A 17,598-nucleotide genomic window follows, 5' to 3' on the forward strand; every position below is an offset into this window, starting at 1 on the left:
TTGTGCCCACCTTTCTAGACTGTGATTTTGATTTTGTTTGGCTTTTTGCTGTATGTATCATGGCCTATTTTCTGACAATTGTACCAAGTCAGTCTCTGCAATACTGTACCCTTTTGTTGTTCCAGATAAGTATTTTGTTGCATGCTGCTTGGATTTCCTTACATGTACATTTATTATGCCTCATCACCTCCTTAGTGGGTCTCGCAGTCAGCCAATATCCAACCATGCCGGTATTCTGATCCACCCTTATACTGTACCCACCTCCTGGGGTTGGTCCACTGCATCTGTGTAGCAACACAGCCCACATGTAGCTCTTCCTTTATAGGGCCACCTAGTTACACTATCTGTGCTCCACCCAGCACTCCTGGGTCTGATTCTCCTAGCAGGATGCACCATTCTCCTCGATACATCCTTCAAATGATTTATTTGTACCATACTCATTGGTACCCAACCTTGCCAGCACTCTGATCCACCCCTATACTGTGCCCATCGATTGAGGTTGGTCTACTGCCTTTGCGTAGCAACACTGCCCACATCTAGTTCTTCCTATATAGGGCCACCCAGTTACATTGTCTGGGTTCCACCCAGCACCCCTGGGATTTATTCTCCTACCAGGATGCACCACTTTCCTCATTACATCCATTTATTGATTTATATGGACCACACACACTAGGGGCTACCAACAGCTATGCCCCTGCAGCAGTGTGTGCCTTTAGCTTTCCAGTGGTCTCCCCCTGCTCGGATCCACGGCATCTTGCAGCCCTCCGGGTCCGCATCTAGCAGCTCTATTGAGCTTAGCACTGCGGCCTGTGAGGTTGTGCACTCCTGTGTACAGGGACGCCCATACACCTTCCTGTGAGTGCGATTGCTCGCACTAGTCTCCTGGAGCATGTGGACAGGAACTGTACATGCACAGTATCCTCTCCCCACCTATTTTACGTGATTTTATTTTATTTTATTTTGTCAACGCACTTGCCGCATGCACACGCGTTTGTGCTTCGAGCCCTCCAGTTGCCTGCAATTCATTTCTTCTCGACTCTGCTATTCCATGCCATTGTTAGCCACGGCATGCTACCAATGTTGTTTGTCCACAGCATGAGCACTCTTTATCGACCTGCTCTCGCCCATAGTGTTGCCTCCTCACACAGAGGCATTACATCTCTAACATGTCCTGCATGCTCCCCCCTCCTACTCATGGAGGACTCTGCTTGCACCCTGCATTTGTGGCAGGATACTAGCCTCCACACTTGTTGCTCGGCACATTTTCAGTCATTTTACCGACCCGGAGTGATTTGATCCCCCACTGGGCGTTTTCCGTCCCACGCCCTTTCTTCTGAATCGTGTGAATGTTAGCTGCAGATGCGGCGTCCAGCTTGAAGTAATTGATGGTACTCACCCGAGCTGCAGTTAACTTGGCTGCACTGCTCAACAAACCCAGTCCTTCTTGATCATGCACATTCCTCGAGACACTCTGACTTTGCCTCATTTTTCTCTGTGTCCCCCTGGCAGGTCCTTCTAGCTCTGAGGAACTGGGCCCCAACTTCTTTTCCCCCCCTCTGCGCTGCATTGAACCCCGACTTATGCTGCATCAGCTCCACCCAGCGCCCTCACACGCTTTGTGCGGGCCCTCTCCTTGTCTGCATAGAGAACAGGAGCCCCCCCTTTTTCTAGGTGGGTCAGGCCAGCCTTTTTGCCATCCACTGGCCCCTTTTTAACCACCTTTATATCTTTGTCTTTATGAACCCCCCTGTCATTTTATGATTCCTGTGTTCTGCCAGGTTGAGCCCTGGATCGACCATTTGTAGGCTTAGGGTTGATTTGTTCTCACTCCCTCTCCACACCTCCACTGGTCTCATCGTTTGCTCTTTCCTTCTTTGTAGAGCGACATCCGTAGGTCCAGATGAAGGTAGCCTTTACTGCCCGCCGAAACGTCTTATTGGACACGTAATTGTAATACGGCCCACCTCTAAACCAGAAGGAATACAATTACCGACGTTGACCTAGGATTGGTCTCTACAGAACACCCACTAGTTGATCCTCCGAACCATCAGGAAGACAACCTCTCTGGCACTGGTATGGGACTAGAAACAACTTGGTCCTCGGACCACAAGACTTTATACTTGTTCCGCAAACCGGGGCCACAAACACACTAGACTCTGGTGGGTGGCGCATTCAGTTGCCCCTTTACACCACACACAACTAGGACGTGTGGGGCCTTTACTTTTTCCATGTTTTACTTCTGTACTGGATAGACTGCACATCCAGCTATACATGCTCTGAATGGTCCTTGTTTGAAAATGTTCTTTATTTGCTAACATTTGTTTGTATGTACACTACTGTTTGATGAAATTCATAATGCACACCAATAGTTGGTGATTCCTTGAAAGTGTAACCTTTGTAGTACCTCTCTTTGAGAAAAATGTTGCTTTCGTTATAATAATTGCCAAAATTTAAAATGGCTAGAAAGTCAGTAGTAGTCCACTTGAACTATTATTCTTTTTCTCCAGACCAGTAACATTGGACTCTTCGGGGCGGCCTGAGATATAGAACTAGTTGTATATCCAGAGCACTTGGGTTCCACGCTTATTTGAAAGCAATCACACGTAAAGCAATAGTGTGTGCAACTATCTGTCCGGGTAGGTCAGTTCTACTTCCGTTTAACAGCATTTTGATGCCCTTCCTTTGACCTTCCTAATACATAGGGCCCTCCCTTTTGTTTACCTAAGGCCCAATTAGATGCATTAAAAGTGGAGTGTCAGGAAAAGGTTGACTCTCTAGAAGAGAGTCAACAGAAACTGAATCAACAACTAACATATAACAGGGCCTGCTCATAACAAATAAACATGTTACAAAATCAGAACAAAAAGTTGGAAGGGGAGAATAGTAAATTAATCAGTAAAGAACTCCACCTACAGACAGAATTTAACCAAGAACGCTAGACATTAAGTACAATCAAACAACAGCAGGATGACCTGGCTGAACAAAGGTGCGCTCTGTATCAAGAAAATGATGCCCTATGTCAGGAAGTATACAACCTAAAAACGGAACTACAGAAAAGAGAGTTAAACTTCCGGAAACTGAATGAACTAAAGACGAGTAGAAGGTGCTCTAGAACAGAACACCAAAGCTAAAAATGTGCAAAATCAGGAGATGAATCTCCTGCAACAAAAATTGTCTCAGTGTTCCCAGGCAATACAGGCAGCACAAAAAGACAATGAGGCCCTCTGTGATGAGAGCAGTAGACTCAGGTGGCAGCTCAAGAGCAGGTCATAGAGGTAAGTCAAGCCCTGATAGCAGAGCAATAGGCTCAGGCCTTAGCCCATTGTCAGAAAATAGGGGCTGAGAGTAGGAAACTAGAGCCGTTAGAACAAGAGTATGCCAGGCTGAATCCCAACTTGAGGGACCCTGAACAAGTAGAGAGGGACAGGGCCAACCCTGATCACAGTGTGATGCCCTCTGTTCTAAGGGCCTCCAAGCCATTTACTGCCTTGTATACACCAGGTACTGCTAAGTTCATGTTCGCCGGTTAGCAAGAACGGGAATCATGGGGCAGCCAGACTCTAGTAGGTCCAGCATGACTGAACAGGCAGACCGCCGTCCCTCAGAGATTGATGGACGGGCGTCGCTGTACAGATTCCAAAATGTTATGGCCAATATATCTGGTCAGGAAGACTCCTATGAGGAGAAATGTAGGGAGCTAGACCTGCAGAAGCATCATCTACAAAGGGACCATTTGGTTCGCTTTGCAGAACAAAAAGAGCATGATATGAGACCCAAAAAGAGCATTCTAAAAACCTCCACCTAATCAGGACAGTGAGGGGATTCTCCACTAACAATGTGAGCAGAGAGGGGTCCGAATACAACTCTCCTCTGCGAAAGAGGGAGTCCAAGGGGAGTGACCCGGAGAGCCCAAGGTACAACAGGGGGGAAGCAACGAGGCCCCACCATTCTGAGAGCCACTCACAAGCTCAAAGAATTAGGGAGCACCTAGAAGATAATGAGGGGTTCTCAAACAGTAGCAGCTCTGAGTCTGAGGGCCAATTAACAAAAAAGAGCTCTACTGAAAGACCCCATTAGGCAGATTAAGGCTATTAGGAATTTCATAACTCTGTATCACAAAAATGCAAAATATTCTGTCTGGGAGCATCTGGCGCTATATGAACAGATGATGGACTCCTCAAAAATAGCCAGAATTGCATAGATTATGCCAAATGGACGTTCTCTCCGGAGTACTCCAGCTTCTTTGCGGGAAGACCAGAACCATTCAAGGTGGTCCAACTATAAGGTGGCCACCTTGAAGCACATTTCCGCCCACAGAAATCCACAGGAGGCTCGCAAAGCGACCTACAATCTTCAGTGCAGAGAGGATCAGGTCCCAAGAGAATTTGTGCAGCAGCTAAAACGTGCTTTTGCGCAAACCACCAAGCGGGTGTTCAAGAATAGTAGAGAATGTATAACCACCTATTTTCATGCGTTCCCAAAATATATAATGACCCAGCTGGTAAGATATTTTCATGACAACAGGACCCTGGACTGGGTAATAGAGCAGGCTACCCGGATCTATGAGGTCCAAAAACCTGCAGAAAGCAAAAACCAGACAAAAAACCCCAAACCATCCAACACTTGCGCTGCTGCTAAGGTGGCAGAGGTGAAGGTTACCCCCATCTCTAACTCTTCAAATTATATCAGCCCCAGGTATAAGGGCAGCAGACCTATCTTGGGGTACATATGGTCTCCCCCTGCCCAAGGGGGGGATCCAATCAGATGAGTACTGCCACAGGAAACTTCCCTCCCGACTTCCCTCAGGAGGGCAGTCATCATCCAAATCCTGGGTTAAGTTTCTTTCCCCAGTACCTTCCAAACCCCAACCTGCAGGATAACCCTCCTTTCTTTCCCCGCTTTCAGGAGTCCCGACCACCCAATCCAGGAGAGGGGAGGCCGAGGGTGGAGGGTTACCAAGGGAATCCCCAGTACCCAGGGTACTCCGGGAGAAGAGATAGTTACCATTCCCGAGGACAACCTAGGTATGAGCAAAGACCCCCGAACCAGCCGGAGAGGGTGTCCCAACTGGAGCGCTAGAAACTCAGGATTTGAGCCGCATGTTAAGGGCTCAGCAAAACACTCAGATGAACATGGCGGCTCAGAACCCACAAACCAAGGGTCTGGCACCCCGGAAAAATGACGGGGAGACAACCCACTGGTTCCAAAGCTGGAGGCACGGGAGCAAGGGGGTGTAAAGCCCTAGAGGAAGCTTCCTTCCTCACCCGTGAAAAACCCCTGGACATCCCAGAACCGGAACTCAAATCTCTTGCCCCAAAAAAACTGCAACCCAGTGAACAGAGGGTGCGTAGGAGAAACAAAGAAATCAAAAAGACCCTTTTTGTGGAGGAAGTCAGTGTGCTCCAGTTTGAAGGAGAAGAATCCTTGGAGGATTCTGGGAAGATAATCTTCTCCTTCAGGGATGGTGGAATTCCTCCAAAAGAAAAATGGGTCCCCAGAGACCAGAATCTAGACTGGGTAGGTGTGGGGGCTTATTCAGAATTGTCCATCCCTGAACCCCAGAAATGTCATCCAGAAAGCAAAATATTGATGGCAAGATCCTCCCCACAAACTGGTTCTAATGAAGACCACCAGGTAAGAGGTGGTAGCACAGAGCTAAAGGAAAAAGGGTATTTCGAAATTCCACCTATTTCGGGAGGCCACATTTTTGTTACAGATTCCCAGACTCTGGCACAGAAAACTGTCCAAAGTTCCACAGAGTCAGAGTCAGAGTCGGAAATAAAGAAATTAACCACCCAGCTTGCCCAAAATGCCCATGACCTTTTCCCATTGGAGGAGAAAGAAGGCAGATTCTACGCCCCCGTCAGAGTGCAAGGGTAATGTACATTTTCAGCACTGGTGGACATTGGGTCCCAAGCCACTCTTCTGTCAAAAAGGGCTTTTCAGTAGCTAAATTCATGAAGAGGGAGAGACACCAGACCCCTCTCACCCCTCTTCCTGGACAACTTCAGAACTTCAACAGGAATGAAATTCCCGTCGAGTGAACTGCGGATCTGGAAATAAAAATTTGGAGACATAAGGTGAAGCACCCGCTTATAGTTGTGACTCCAGAAGGGATCCCATGTCTATTAGGGAATGACATCCTGCGCAGATTGTCTCCCCTAATAGAGTGTGTAAATAAGGTCCTCCGGACTCAGACTATCCGGCCAATAAAATTAAAAAAAAGTGTCAACCATGTTATTTTAAATGGCACATGCCACATGGTTGAACAAACATCTGATCAAATTGAGTTTAATTTCCAAAATAATCAAATACCTGACATTACAGTCATTGCTGTAGGACAACAAACTGGTGATGGGAATTCTTCTCCATTCCTGAAAATCAACCTTCCCTCCAGTTTCAAGTGGCATTCCACATTGGAAGGAAATACTTTGAAATTTTATACCAATTCCCAATCTGAAAATCCAAATCCTGTAGTCAAAAGTGATTAAAAAAAAAACAGCTCAAAGTTTAGCTGACATTCAGGAAATTAGAGAACAGATTTTCCTCCTTATTCAGTTAAATGAGCGGAGGGAGTCTGTTCTTGCCAGTGTGTGCTTGAACAATGGAAAGCGCTTCATAAGCGAAGTCGTGTTCAGGAAACTCCCAAAAGTTCCAACCATTCCGACATTTAAATTGATTGATAATTGGGAAATGTGCCTGGAAACTCCCAATTCCAAACATCTGCTGCCTAGCAGGTGTATGCTCAAAATTTCTATGGGTGACAAAAGCATAGAGCATATTTGCATTCTATTCAGGCAGTGACATTCTCAATCGGTTTGCAATTCATTTGGACCTTATAAATTACAAGGCCTGGTCCCGACTGGGGGGCAATCCAATGGGCTTTGATGATTCTGAAAAAGCATTTCGGTCAGCTCAATTGCTGCCGTATGCGGTTGAAGTTCAAATTGGAGAGGAGGTTACCATCCCAGGACTGACCCAATAATTCCCACTTGACTTAAAAATTTTAAAAGAGGACAGAAACTACAAAATCCAGACGCATATGTACACTTCAATGCCCATCTTCAACAGCAGGGGTTGGGGTTAAACCAAACACCATCAGTCAATGTAGAACCCAACACCATTCCAATAGTGGTGGATAACAGCGACCTCAGGAGTATCACTCTGGGCAGAGGCACCATTATTGTAATGGTGGTTGATGACCAACATTTTCCCATGGATCTATGAAATGAACTGATAGGACCAATCCCCTGTGACTGCTATGACAATGACAATGACATACCACCGGACAGGATCTTCACCCAGCAAGGGGGGAATTTCCTGGTGTACTCTTCCTGCCCTTACGGGGAGGAAGAGGTGACCTGTGACATCCGGGAGGATGAGGTGATATTCCAGGTCCAAAATGACTGCTTCTCCTACCTAAAACCCTGTGTCCAGGTCAACACTTTAACCAGAAACCTCTCCACCCAATTGGAGGAGGCCGCTGAGATCGCTAAACCCGAAGTCTTTTCAGGCTTCAGGCAGATGGTTGAAGAGCGGGTCAACCTCGCCAATGCCTGTTAGACTGAGGAGCAAAAGCAAAAGTTGAAACAGGTGTTCTTAGATTTCCAAGATATCTTTGCTGTGGACTCATATGACTGTGGTCCCACCGAGATACATACTACCTCAATTCCCACGGACCCTGGAATGACTCCTGTATTTGTGAAGCAATACCGCTTGCCTCTCGCATCCATGAAGTCCCTGACGGAAATAATCAAAAACCTAGAGTCCCATGGGATAATTCGTCCAGTCCACATCACTTTTAATAATCCAGTGCTGGGGATTTTAAAACCAAATGACCAATGGAGACTTTGCGCAGACCTTAGGGAGCTGAACAAACGGGTCCACATGTCCCGATGGCCTCTTCCCTACATTGACCAGGGGTTGGCCCAGATCCAGGGGTCAAAGGTAAACACCGCCATTGACCTGACAAATGGATACTGGACCGTGCCCTTCAGTAGGCCAGAAGCTGGCCTTTACCTTAGGGGGGCAGTAGTACCATGGACCTGGACTCCCTTCGGATACATAAACTCCGGCAACAAATTAAACATCTTCCTACACAGGCCATGCTCGACTTGGGTGAAAGGTGTAACCTGGCCTATGTGGATGATGTCTTGATTAAAAGCTCAACTGTGGAGGAACACATAGCGGAATCCACTATGTTCTGACCCAGTTGAGGATTACCGGAGCAAAACTGTCCTTCCAGAAGGCACGGTGGTGCAGGACCCGTGTCAACTTCTTGGGACATAAAATAACCCCTGAGGGTCTCTATCTCCAGGCGAAGAAAGTGGAAGCACTACTAAAACTCAAAGACCCCATAACTCTGCGTGAGCTCAAAAGCCTTCTTGGGCTGACTAATTACAGTAGGAAGTTCATTGCGGATTACGCAGAGGTCACAGGACCCCTGGTCCATCTGTTGAAGGGGGGGTCAAGTGGCAGCGGGGTCCAGAACTAGCCAAGGCAGTAAAACAACTCAAAAGAAGTCTCTCACAAGTGCCTTGTCTAGCTTACCCTGTCAGAAACAAAGAGTTCTTCTTGGAGACTTACCGGCCGTTCATCCAGGGGGAGCACATCATAGTGGAGACTCCACACCAGCCTTTGCAATACCTCCAAAGTGACAGAATCCGGCAGGAAATATAAGCAATTCCAGAATTACCTCCTGGATTCTGTCAGTCCAAGGCTTTCCTGTGGAGGTCAGATATGGCCAAAACAAAAAGAGTCCCCTCGCGCAAGGTCTGGCTGACTTGCATGATTGTGCCAGAGAAAACTGTCTCGAGGACGAAAGTCTCAAAACCCAGGACAACTTTGAGGCGTACCTGAATTCCTCGCATAAAGTCTATGAAGAAGACAAGTGCAAGGGGAGGCCCACAGTTTATGTGGATGAGTGCTCCTAACATGTTGCAAACAATGGGGAAAAGGAACTGGTGTACAGCGTTGAGTTGCCTGGGTGAATGATGCCCCGGAACCCTCCGCTAGGTACAAAATTGGTCCACGCAGTAGTGAGGTGGCAGAGTTGATGGCAGTTCACTAGGCCATCCTCACTGCCATGCAACACCAACTCCACGAACTGTTCGTAATCACTGATTCAGATAATGTCCGGAACTGGTTTGTGGAGCACCTGATCAATTGCAGAACTAAAGGCATGCTGTGTGCTACTTGTCCGGTCCTGTGCTCTTCGGTCCGCGGAAGCTGCTGAATGCCACAGTCTCCCAAAAACTTGTGAGCAACAACTGAACAGATTTACAGCTGAAGTTCCAACCTCATCAGGGAAAATGGGAAGTGGAGAAAATCTGTAGAAAAGTAAACAGAACAATTATTACTATTAACCTCAATTTTCCTGCCCTCCACTCAAACCCATGTTAGAAATAACCATACCTGTGCATTCTCTGCCACTTCCCAAGAGTATTAGCAATTCTCTGTGAAAAGTCCTTCCTTTTCTTATAAGAAGTTCACTTTGGAAGAAAGAAATCTTGTTCGTTTTAAGAATTCTTGTAGTTCCTTTTTAACAAGAGGTTACCATCTTTGTAATCCTAAACATCTCCTGATACAAACTACAATACCAGATGTGGGAGTCTTTTTCTGTATTGAGCTGTCTCAATTGAAAGCAACTTGTATTAAAAACTTCACCATCTCAGTTCTTCTTATCAAGCTTCCAGGATTAAATTGAGTCTCTTTAGGATCACAGCATTCAGTTAATTGCGTTTCTAAGCATTGGGTGCAAAACACTGCAGTCCGTTTAGCCTGTGCATGCGCGTTCTCAAAAACCCCATAGTTCAACCTATCTTCCTGACACTTGCTTCAGCGCACTAGCATGACTCTCTTTCCTTCTGAAATTGACTTGTTTCATTTAAAACCGAGTCATTGTGCCCTGCAAATCAAACGCCAGTAATTTCTCTGCAGAAACTATTCTTTCGATCTACGTGCATGCGTGTTATGAAGCCAAGTGTCTGACTTCACTGAGACTAATTTCTACTGTGCAATCATAAAACTAAACACCATGAAACTCAGCTCCTATTACGCGCAAGCGCTTTACAAGCTAACGTTTTAACTCTTACTTCACTATACAGAAACACTGTTATCCTACGCCTGTGCATAAAAGTGTTGCACTACGGTCGGTACAGTTTGTCTTTTCTTCAGAACCTGAATAAATAAATGTTACAATCCAAAGACAACTTCACCAAAGATGCGATTTAACACACAGAGACTCTTTGGAGTTAATTTTAACTTTTGAACATTTATCATCTACGTGAGCTGACTAGGCTGGAAAGAGAGTTAATCAGTCTTTTTACTTGCGTTTTTGACTGGAAAGCAGAAACCTTACTAAATACCTGAACTAAACATCCTTCTTATGTTATTATGGATTTTCACTTTACAGTTTCTTGAAACTTCACTTGGAATAAGTATTCCACCTCAGAAACAAATGAAAACGTAACGCTCCCACCAGAAACAACAGGTTGTCTTGTCCCACAGAGCAGTAGATCTGAAGTCTTCTCTTGGGAGGGTCAGGCCATTCCATAATCGAGGGGCCAGACAAAACTAGAAATGACCTGGCTGATCAGTTGGCCAAAACCAGAGCCATCCAGGGGATCATCTTGAGATCGGGTCTCTGTTGGGGGAAATCCAGGTCACTGCTGTCACCAGGTCCAAGACAAATGCTCACAATGAACTCTCAACTGCCCAGTGGAGTAAGAAGACCCCGGATGCTGATTTAATCACGGCCCAAAAAGGGGTTCTTATTATTGAGGAATTTTTACCAACACATTGAGGACCCTGAGAACTTTCCTCTGACGGAAACCGATTACATTGGGAAAGGGGATCTCAGGGTGTTGATGAAGTGTCCCAAAATGTTCCAAATCCAAGACAATTTGTTGGTAAGGAGATCCATCTCTGGATGTGACCAATGGGTGGTACCTACCTCATTCGGAAGCCTGATGCTAAGTCACACCCATGACACGGCCACAGCCAGTCATTGGGGGTTTCATACTACTCTAGAAATCTTGTAGGATGTTGTATACTGATCACACATGGGGCAGCACCTCGACCAATATTTGAAGGGGTGTCTTGTGTGTGCACAATTTCAGCCAAGTTCACTCACACCCAAAGCTCCCCTCCAGAAGAGGGGAATGACACTGGGCCTCATTACGAGTCACCCGGTATGGAAATAACGCTGGCGGTAAACCCGCTGCCACCATTGTTTCCATACCGGGTGATCTCGAGAACTGCAGGCGGAGGTGTCATTCCCGCCAGATCTGACCTGGCAGGTTTAACACCACCCGCCTGCAGGTGGATGTGGATACACCGGCACCATCACGAGATGGTGCTGGTGTTTCCACTTCCCATTCCCATTGAGTCAGAAGCTTACAGACTGCAGCCCAGACGCTTCCTTATCACAAGTATTGGGCTTATGCATGCATACGAACAAGTGAGAGACACAAACTCACGATGCATGCGCAGAGCCTATGACTTCTTGAATAACTCTTTTTTGACTTGCAGATAGGGCGATACAGGTACTAACCTTTTGACTTTGCATGTATGCGCGAACCGCTTAAGTAGAGAAAGGAAAGAAGAGCCTTGAGGGAAACTCGAACTGCTGCAAGAGTTTTCAAAAAAAGAAACTCCAAACTTTTCAGACCTTTAGAAGAAGGGCAGATTTTCTTGTTTCAAGGAGAGTTGAAGTTGAAGAGGTGATCTACACTGGGCAGACCAGCAGGAAAGTTTCTTAGCAGATTTTTCGGGCAAAGTTTAGCAGAAAACATTTTTAAATGCACCTGTCAAATCGTAAATATCTCTTCTGGGTAGTCAGAAGAGGAGAACCAGGTATGTTTTTTAATTAATAATGTTGTGGATGAGAGAAGACTTAAAGGTAATCATATCTTCTCTTAAAATTTGCAGGTTTGAAAGACTGAAGTTTGAGATCTGTTTTTTTGTTATTTTATCCCATTTTCCCGCTTCCCTTGGAAGTGTACCCAGCTTCGCTGTCTTCATTCAGTTTAGAGGGTTACATTTCTGGGGGACTGTTGGGGTTCTGCTGCTTCCACAGACATCCTACTAGACCTCAAGCCTGACAGGTGAACAAGTACATGTTAACAGTTACGCGCATGTTCACCAAATGGGTGGAATGTCTCCCGGCCCCAAATTGCAAGGCAGAAACAGCAGCTGCCCTGATGATCAGCCATATCTTCTCGCGTTTCGGCCTACCCCAAAGGATTGAGTCAGACCAAGGAGGCACTTCACCAGTGATGACAAAGATTTGGGAGATACTTGGGGTAAAAAGAAAACTTCATATCGCATACCGTCGTCTTCTAGTGGGGGAGTTGGAAGGTACAATAAAACCATTGTGAGCATTCTAAAAAAATGGTGGCAGATTCTTGGCCAAGTTGGGACATCTGATTTCCGCTTCTCCTGATGGCCATCAGATCTACACCATCTTCTGGGACCAAAATGTCCTCATTTGAGCTAATGACACAATGAAAAATGGTGCTACCTCAGCATCTGCTCTATAGAACACAAGATCAGACACTGATAAACGCCTCCACAACACATGAATATGTTGAGAATAGAAGAAAACTCCTTCAGCATGCTTTTGCATACGCTCAGCGGAATCTGGAGAAATCAGCAGAGGGAATGCAAACTCAATATGATTTAAAAACAACCAAAAAGGAATACCAAGTAGGAGACAGGGTATACTTGTACAATTTTCAGAGGAACCAGACTAAGGAGAGAAAATGTCACCCCTCCTGGCACGGTTCCTTTGAAATTGTAGACAAAATTTCAACTGTCGCATACGGAATACGCATCCCCAATGGAGAACTGTCAGAAGAGAAATGGGTCCACATTAACCAGTTAAAAAGTTGTCACCCCAGACACACTTTCCAGCTGATTGTTGAGCCCAAGGAAAGACAAGCAGAGGAAAACCCTGGAGAGTAAGAAGCAAGAAAAGAAAAGGCAGAAGGGAATGAACAGGTAGGTCCATTGGTATATCTGTCTAACAGGGAGTACTTTTCTTCAGTGCTATTGCAAAAATATGTAATGAAACAGTGGTGTAAAAGTTCAATCATGTCTTTCCCTTGTTAAGTAATTATTTGCTGATATTGTTCAAGTACTTTAATAAATGTAAATATATGTTTTGTGCCACTGATGTCAACCTTCCGGGAAGACAGTCAGTGAAAGATTCTAAATCCTGTCTTTATTTATCTCCTATTAGAGTACTAATTCCATTCCCTCTTAGACCGATGAGGACCTCCGGGGACCTGGAAAAAGAAGGAAGGAAAGGGGATGTTGCTCCACACACTTCAACGAAAGACAGAAGGAAGATATGGGTGTGTCGCTCCGCACTCTCCAATGAAAGACCAAAGGAAGTTCTTGGCGTGCTGCTCCCATTTGAAAGAAGAACTCCACTAGATGAACAAGAAGACTTGTAAAAGCAGGGGGGGGGATCTGTGGGGTACATTTACCAGCCCAGCAGAACTCCCCAGCAGCACAAAACTGCCTTGTCAGCAGTTACAAGAAGAATGGCTGCGCTGGCTCTGCTGAGCTATTATTGATTGCTGATAAGACACATTCATGCCAATCTATGTTCAGGTTGTACACCAGCAAAGGCGTGCATTCCTCCCTGAAAGGCATTGTGTGTCAAGCAAAATCTATGACCAGCAGAGAAATTTGTTTCAGGCTGTGGGACCCGCTTTTACTTTTGCAACAAATTAACCTGTACAGAAGACTTCAAAAATAAAGCTTTTCTCCCTGGCTATGCGTCAATTACACAAGAAAACTAGTTCTAGAATCTTTCCCTGCCATTAATCTGATCTGATTTGTCCATGCTGTTCTGAAATGTGTGTTAAAGAAACTGCATCTGGTGAATTCCCCATGTAAAATAAACACGTGTGAATTTGTTTTTGCAACAGCAGAGAAATAACACTTTGAAAGTTAAAATGCAAAATCATCCCAAATACTTGCACAGGAATACTATTTTAGATGGGGATGGTGTTTAGTTTTAATGTATCATATATCTATTTACAAAAAGACTGGCGTTTGTGAAAGAAAGGGAGAAAAACAATGTTTGAAAGCTGTTTCAGACCAGCAGAACCAGCTTGGCAAAAGGAGAGCACTTCAAAGGAAGCCCGTTTCCCAATGAAAGGACCAAAGTGTGAGAATTTGCGACCTCGTCAGACGGAATGGCATTTCCCCTAGCATGGGACAATGGGCAGCACTGCCACTAAAGTGTGAATTCCTCTGACACCTCTCCTCAGCTTCAGTTGCCTAGGATCAAAGGTGAATCCACAGCAACCCTGGGCAAAGCTGACCAGAGCATGACATGTGGCTGGGGATTGGAAAGGCTGCCCATATTTGGAAACAAAGCAAGCCCATTTGATTTTAAAGACTGCTCATATCATGGCATTTATTTCAGTAATCAAACAAAACAGTAATGTGAAATTATGACCGTTTTAAATGTCATTTTTGCATCATTAAAATAAGACATTGTAGATTTTTCTGACATGTGGTGGACGCAAATGCCAGTAAAATGTCATTTTGGGGAAAGCGTACATGGTACAATTTTGAAACTTAATGAAAATATGCCTAGTTATAATATGTAAATATGTAGACCATTGTAGAATTTTAGGTGAAATGTTTTCCATTGAAATGGCGAAAGATTGCCAGAATGACTTCACACCAACTTGGGATTTGGAACAGCATAATCCATGTGAAATATGGACTCTGCCTAGAATATAAGCGTTTTGTCTCATAACTGATTTTGGCAAAAGTAACTTTGGTAGAACAAAGCACATTGTAAAAAATCACCCACACTAAAACTGAGTCACTTCCTTCAGTCCAATCTGCTTACAGGGAGGTGGCGACCTCCTCAGACTGACCTATCCATCTTAGAGTTATGTCCAGCTTAGTTCTGCCCACATAGTAAAAATCCTATGATGTCATCCAGCCTTTTTAAGGAGGAAGCGTGTGCGGAGTCAGGACATTCAAGAAAATCCAGCATTCATAAATCAACATCCCGAGATCCAGACATTCAACATTTACCCTGCAAGATTCCAGATTCCAGTGCCAGGCCAGAGCTAGCTGATCCTATACAGACAGAACCAACATCCAGAATCAAACCCTAGATAAATCCCAATAACTCGGGAGAAAGGGGGGAACCCTTTTTGGGATTATCCAGTGACCAGATCTGCTTTTCCCAGCTACCTGCTTTGCCAAGAAGATGCACCCTGCTGTCCATTGAGACTATACCCTGGTTGCCTAGCTGAGTCCCTAGAGGGGAGCCGCCACTGGGCCATGACCAAACCCCTGTCCCGCTGTCAAAGACCCGGCTGGCTGTCCAAACTACTCCATTAAAGTGTTTATTGTAAGTATTATCTTCCCCAGTAATCAACAAGCTGTGTCCATTGCTCTGTTACCTTGCAATTTGTCCAACCCTAGAAATCCTAGAAATATCCTAGTAAATTTTTAAATTGTCAGAATCCTCAGTGTATCCTGCCCTTAGTGTCATCCGCCGACACGCTTGGCGTTTATAGCCGCGTTGGCGGCTCCGAGGTAGGAAGCCAAGCGGATAGTTCTGCCATGTCTTTTTCCCAGCATAATCGCCGGTCTAGAGGTTTTTCAACATGGCGACTGCTGGGAGGTACTTAACTCCCTCTCCCCCAGCAGTCGTCGAGTTGCAACATCCTGGCTGTGCGTTTCTTGCTTCATTTGGGTTTAGACGCTAGTTTTCCAGCTCTCGCCTGCTTTTGGCCGCTCTACTTTTTCTCTCAGTCCGCCCTTCCTCGCGGAACGTCTCCCCTTTTTTCTTGTCCTCTCCTCTCCTCTCCGCTTCAGCTCTCCCGTCCCTTTGCTTCTCCCATTTGCCGCTTACTCTGGCCGGGTGCGGTTCTTGCTCGCGTCGCCCCCTCCTTCTGCCTCTCTGTGGTCTCTTACTCTGCCGTACCCGGCTCCGTGCAGCACACCGGAGGTAGGTGTTCACCTGTGGCGGTCCCGAGAAGTTAGCATTTCGCCTCGGATCCATCTGCTCACATTCCCGCTTCAGCCTGCTTCTTTCAACTGCTTACCTTCAAGGACTCCGCTACCATCAAACTACTGAAGGACACTCTATTCAGCTGCACATCTCGCTGGAGGGTTTTTCAGCCTGTTAAGGCTTTTTCCCTTCGTTTATTGCCTGATCGCAGGAAGGGGGCCCCAGGACTGCTGTTTATCAGCATTCACTGTGGCTTCCTCCCGAGGTAGGCCCACTGCACACAAGAAAGAAAAGGTGTCACACTTTGCTTGAAATCTCACCTGTTTGTCCTTTGAAGACTTGGGCTGGTTCTTCTCCTTTTTCCGAACAGCTCGGGACTTGTAAAGACTTGGGCGCGTATCCTCCGTCGCCAGCGTGTTGAGTATTCCGAGCGAGTCTGCGTTCAATTTCCAGGAAGGAGCGGAATAGTGAAAGTCCCAGAAGGAAGGAACCAGGATGGAACCAGGAGAAGGAATGGGAGAAGCAGTGCAACGGGCGAAAGTCCAGAATAAGGGGGAGCACAAGGGCTAGGAAGGGAAGGTCCTAAGGTCCTGAACAAGGGCAGTAAGAGCACGGGAAAATACAAGCGCACTTGCCAAAGTTCGGAAAGACTAGTGTTGAGACGCGGAGCGCATCTGGTGCGTGTCTCTTTTCAAGGAACTGGCGAACCCCTGGAAACGATAGCGCGGTACTCGCGCACTAGCGTCGGCTATGTTTGGTGTGCCCTAGAAGGGGTTTAGCAATGCCTTATGGACCAAGTAGTCAAGAAGGGGCTGGAATGGCGAATCATGACAGCATGCCCCCTCTTAAACTGCGACCCTCCTAGTTTGCCCGGATGCGTTGAATGAAACCGTCTCAGCAAACGAGGGGCATTCATGTTGGACACTGGTTCCCGTGTTCGCTCACTAGGTGGGTACCCTTTCCATTCCACCAAATATTGGAGGTGACCCTGTCTGTATCTGGAGTTACAAATCCTGGCGACTTCAAATTCGACCTGATCATTGGGGGGAACGAGGGTTGAAGGACTATAGCGAACAGGACAGATTGCAACACCAACCTGAAAGAATGTCAGCAGAAGAACAGATTCAAGAACTGTGGAAAGCTATCCAGGGAATGTCTCAAGAGCTGCAGACAGTTAAGGCAGAGAACGTTGTCCGTAAACAATTGATTTCTGCTCGGGAATCTCCATCAGCAAAACTCCCGGTTATGGCACTCTCTGCAGGGAAGTTCGATGGAACCCCAAAGAAGGTCAAAGAGTTCTTGGAGGCCTGTGTTGTGTATTTCACTTTCAGGCCTCGGTTATTTGCCACCGATCAAAGATCGGGTTTATGATATCCAACATGCTCTGACATGGGTTACTCCGCTGGTTACCAGTGCCAACCCTATCTTGCAGGATTTTACAGGGTTCCAGACCTTGTTAAAACAAACCTTCGAAAGGCTGGAATTGACCTTTACTGCCTGTGAGGATCTGTTAGATATCCGTCAAGGGTCTTTCGATGTTCTGACGTACATATCAGAGTTTAAGACATTGGGGTCAGGTGCTGGGTGGTCAGAACAGGCAC

This window comes from Ambystoma mexicanum, chromosome 1p, assembly GCF_040938575.1.
Source record: "Ambystoma mexicanum isolate Mex_15411 chromosome 1p, UKY_AmexF1_1, whole genome shotgun sequence".
In the NCBI taxonomy this organism is placed as follows: domain Eukaryota; kingdom Metazoa; phylum Chordata; class Amphibia; order Caudata; family Ambystomatidae; genus Ambystoma; species Ambystoma mexicanum.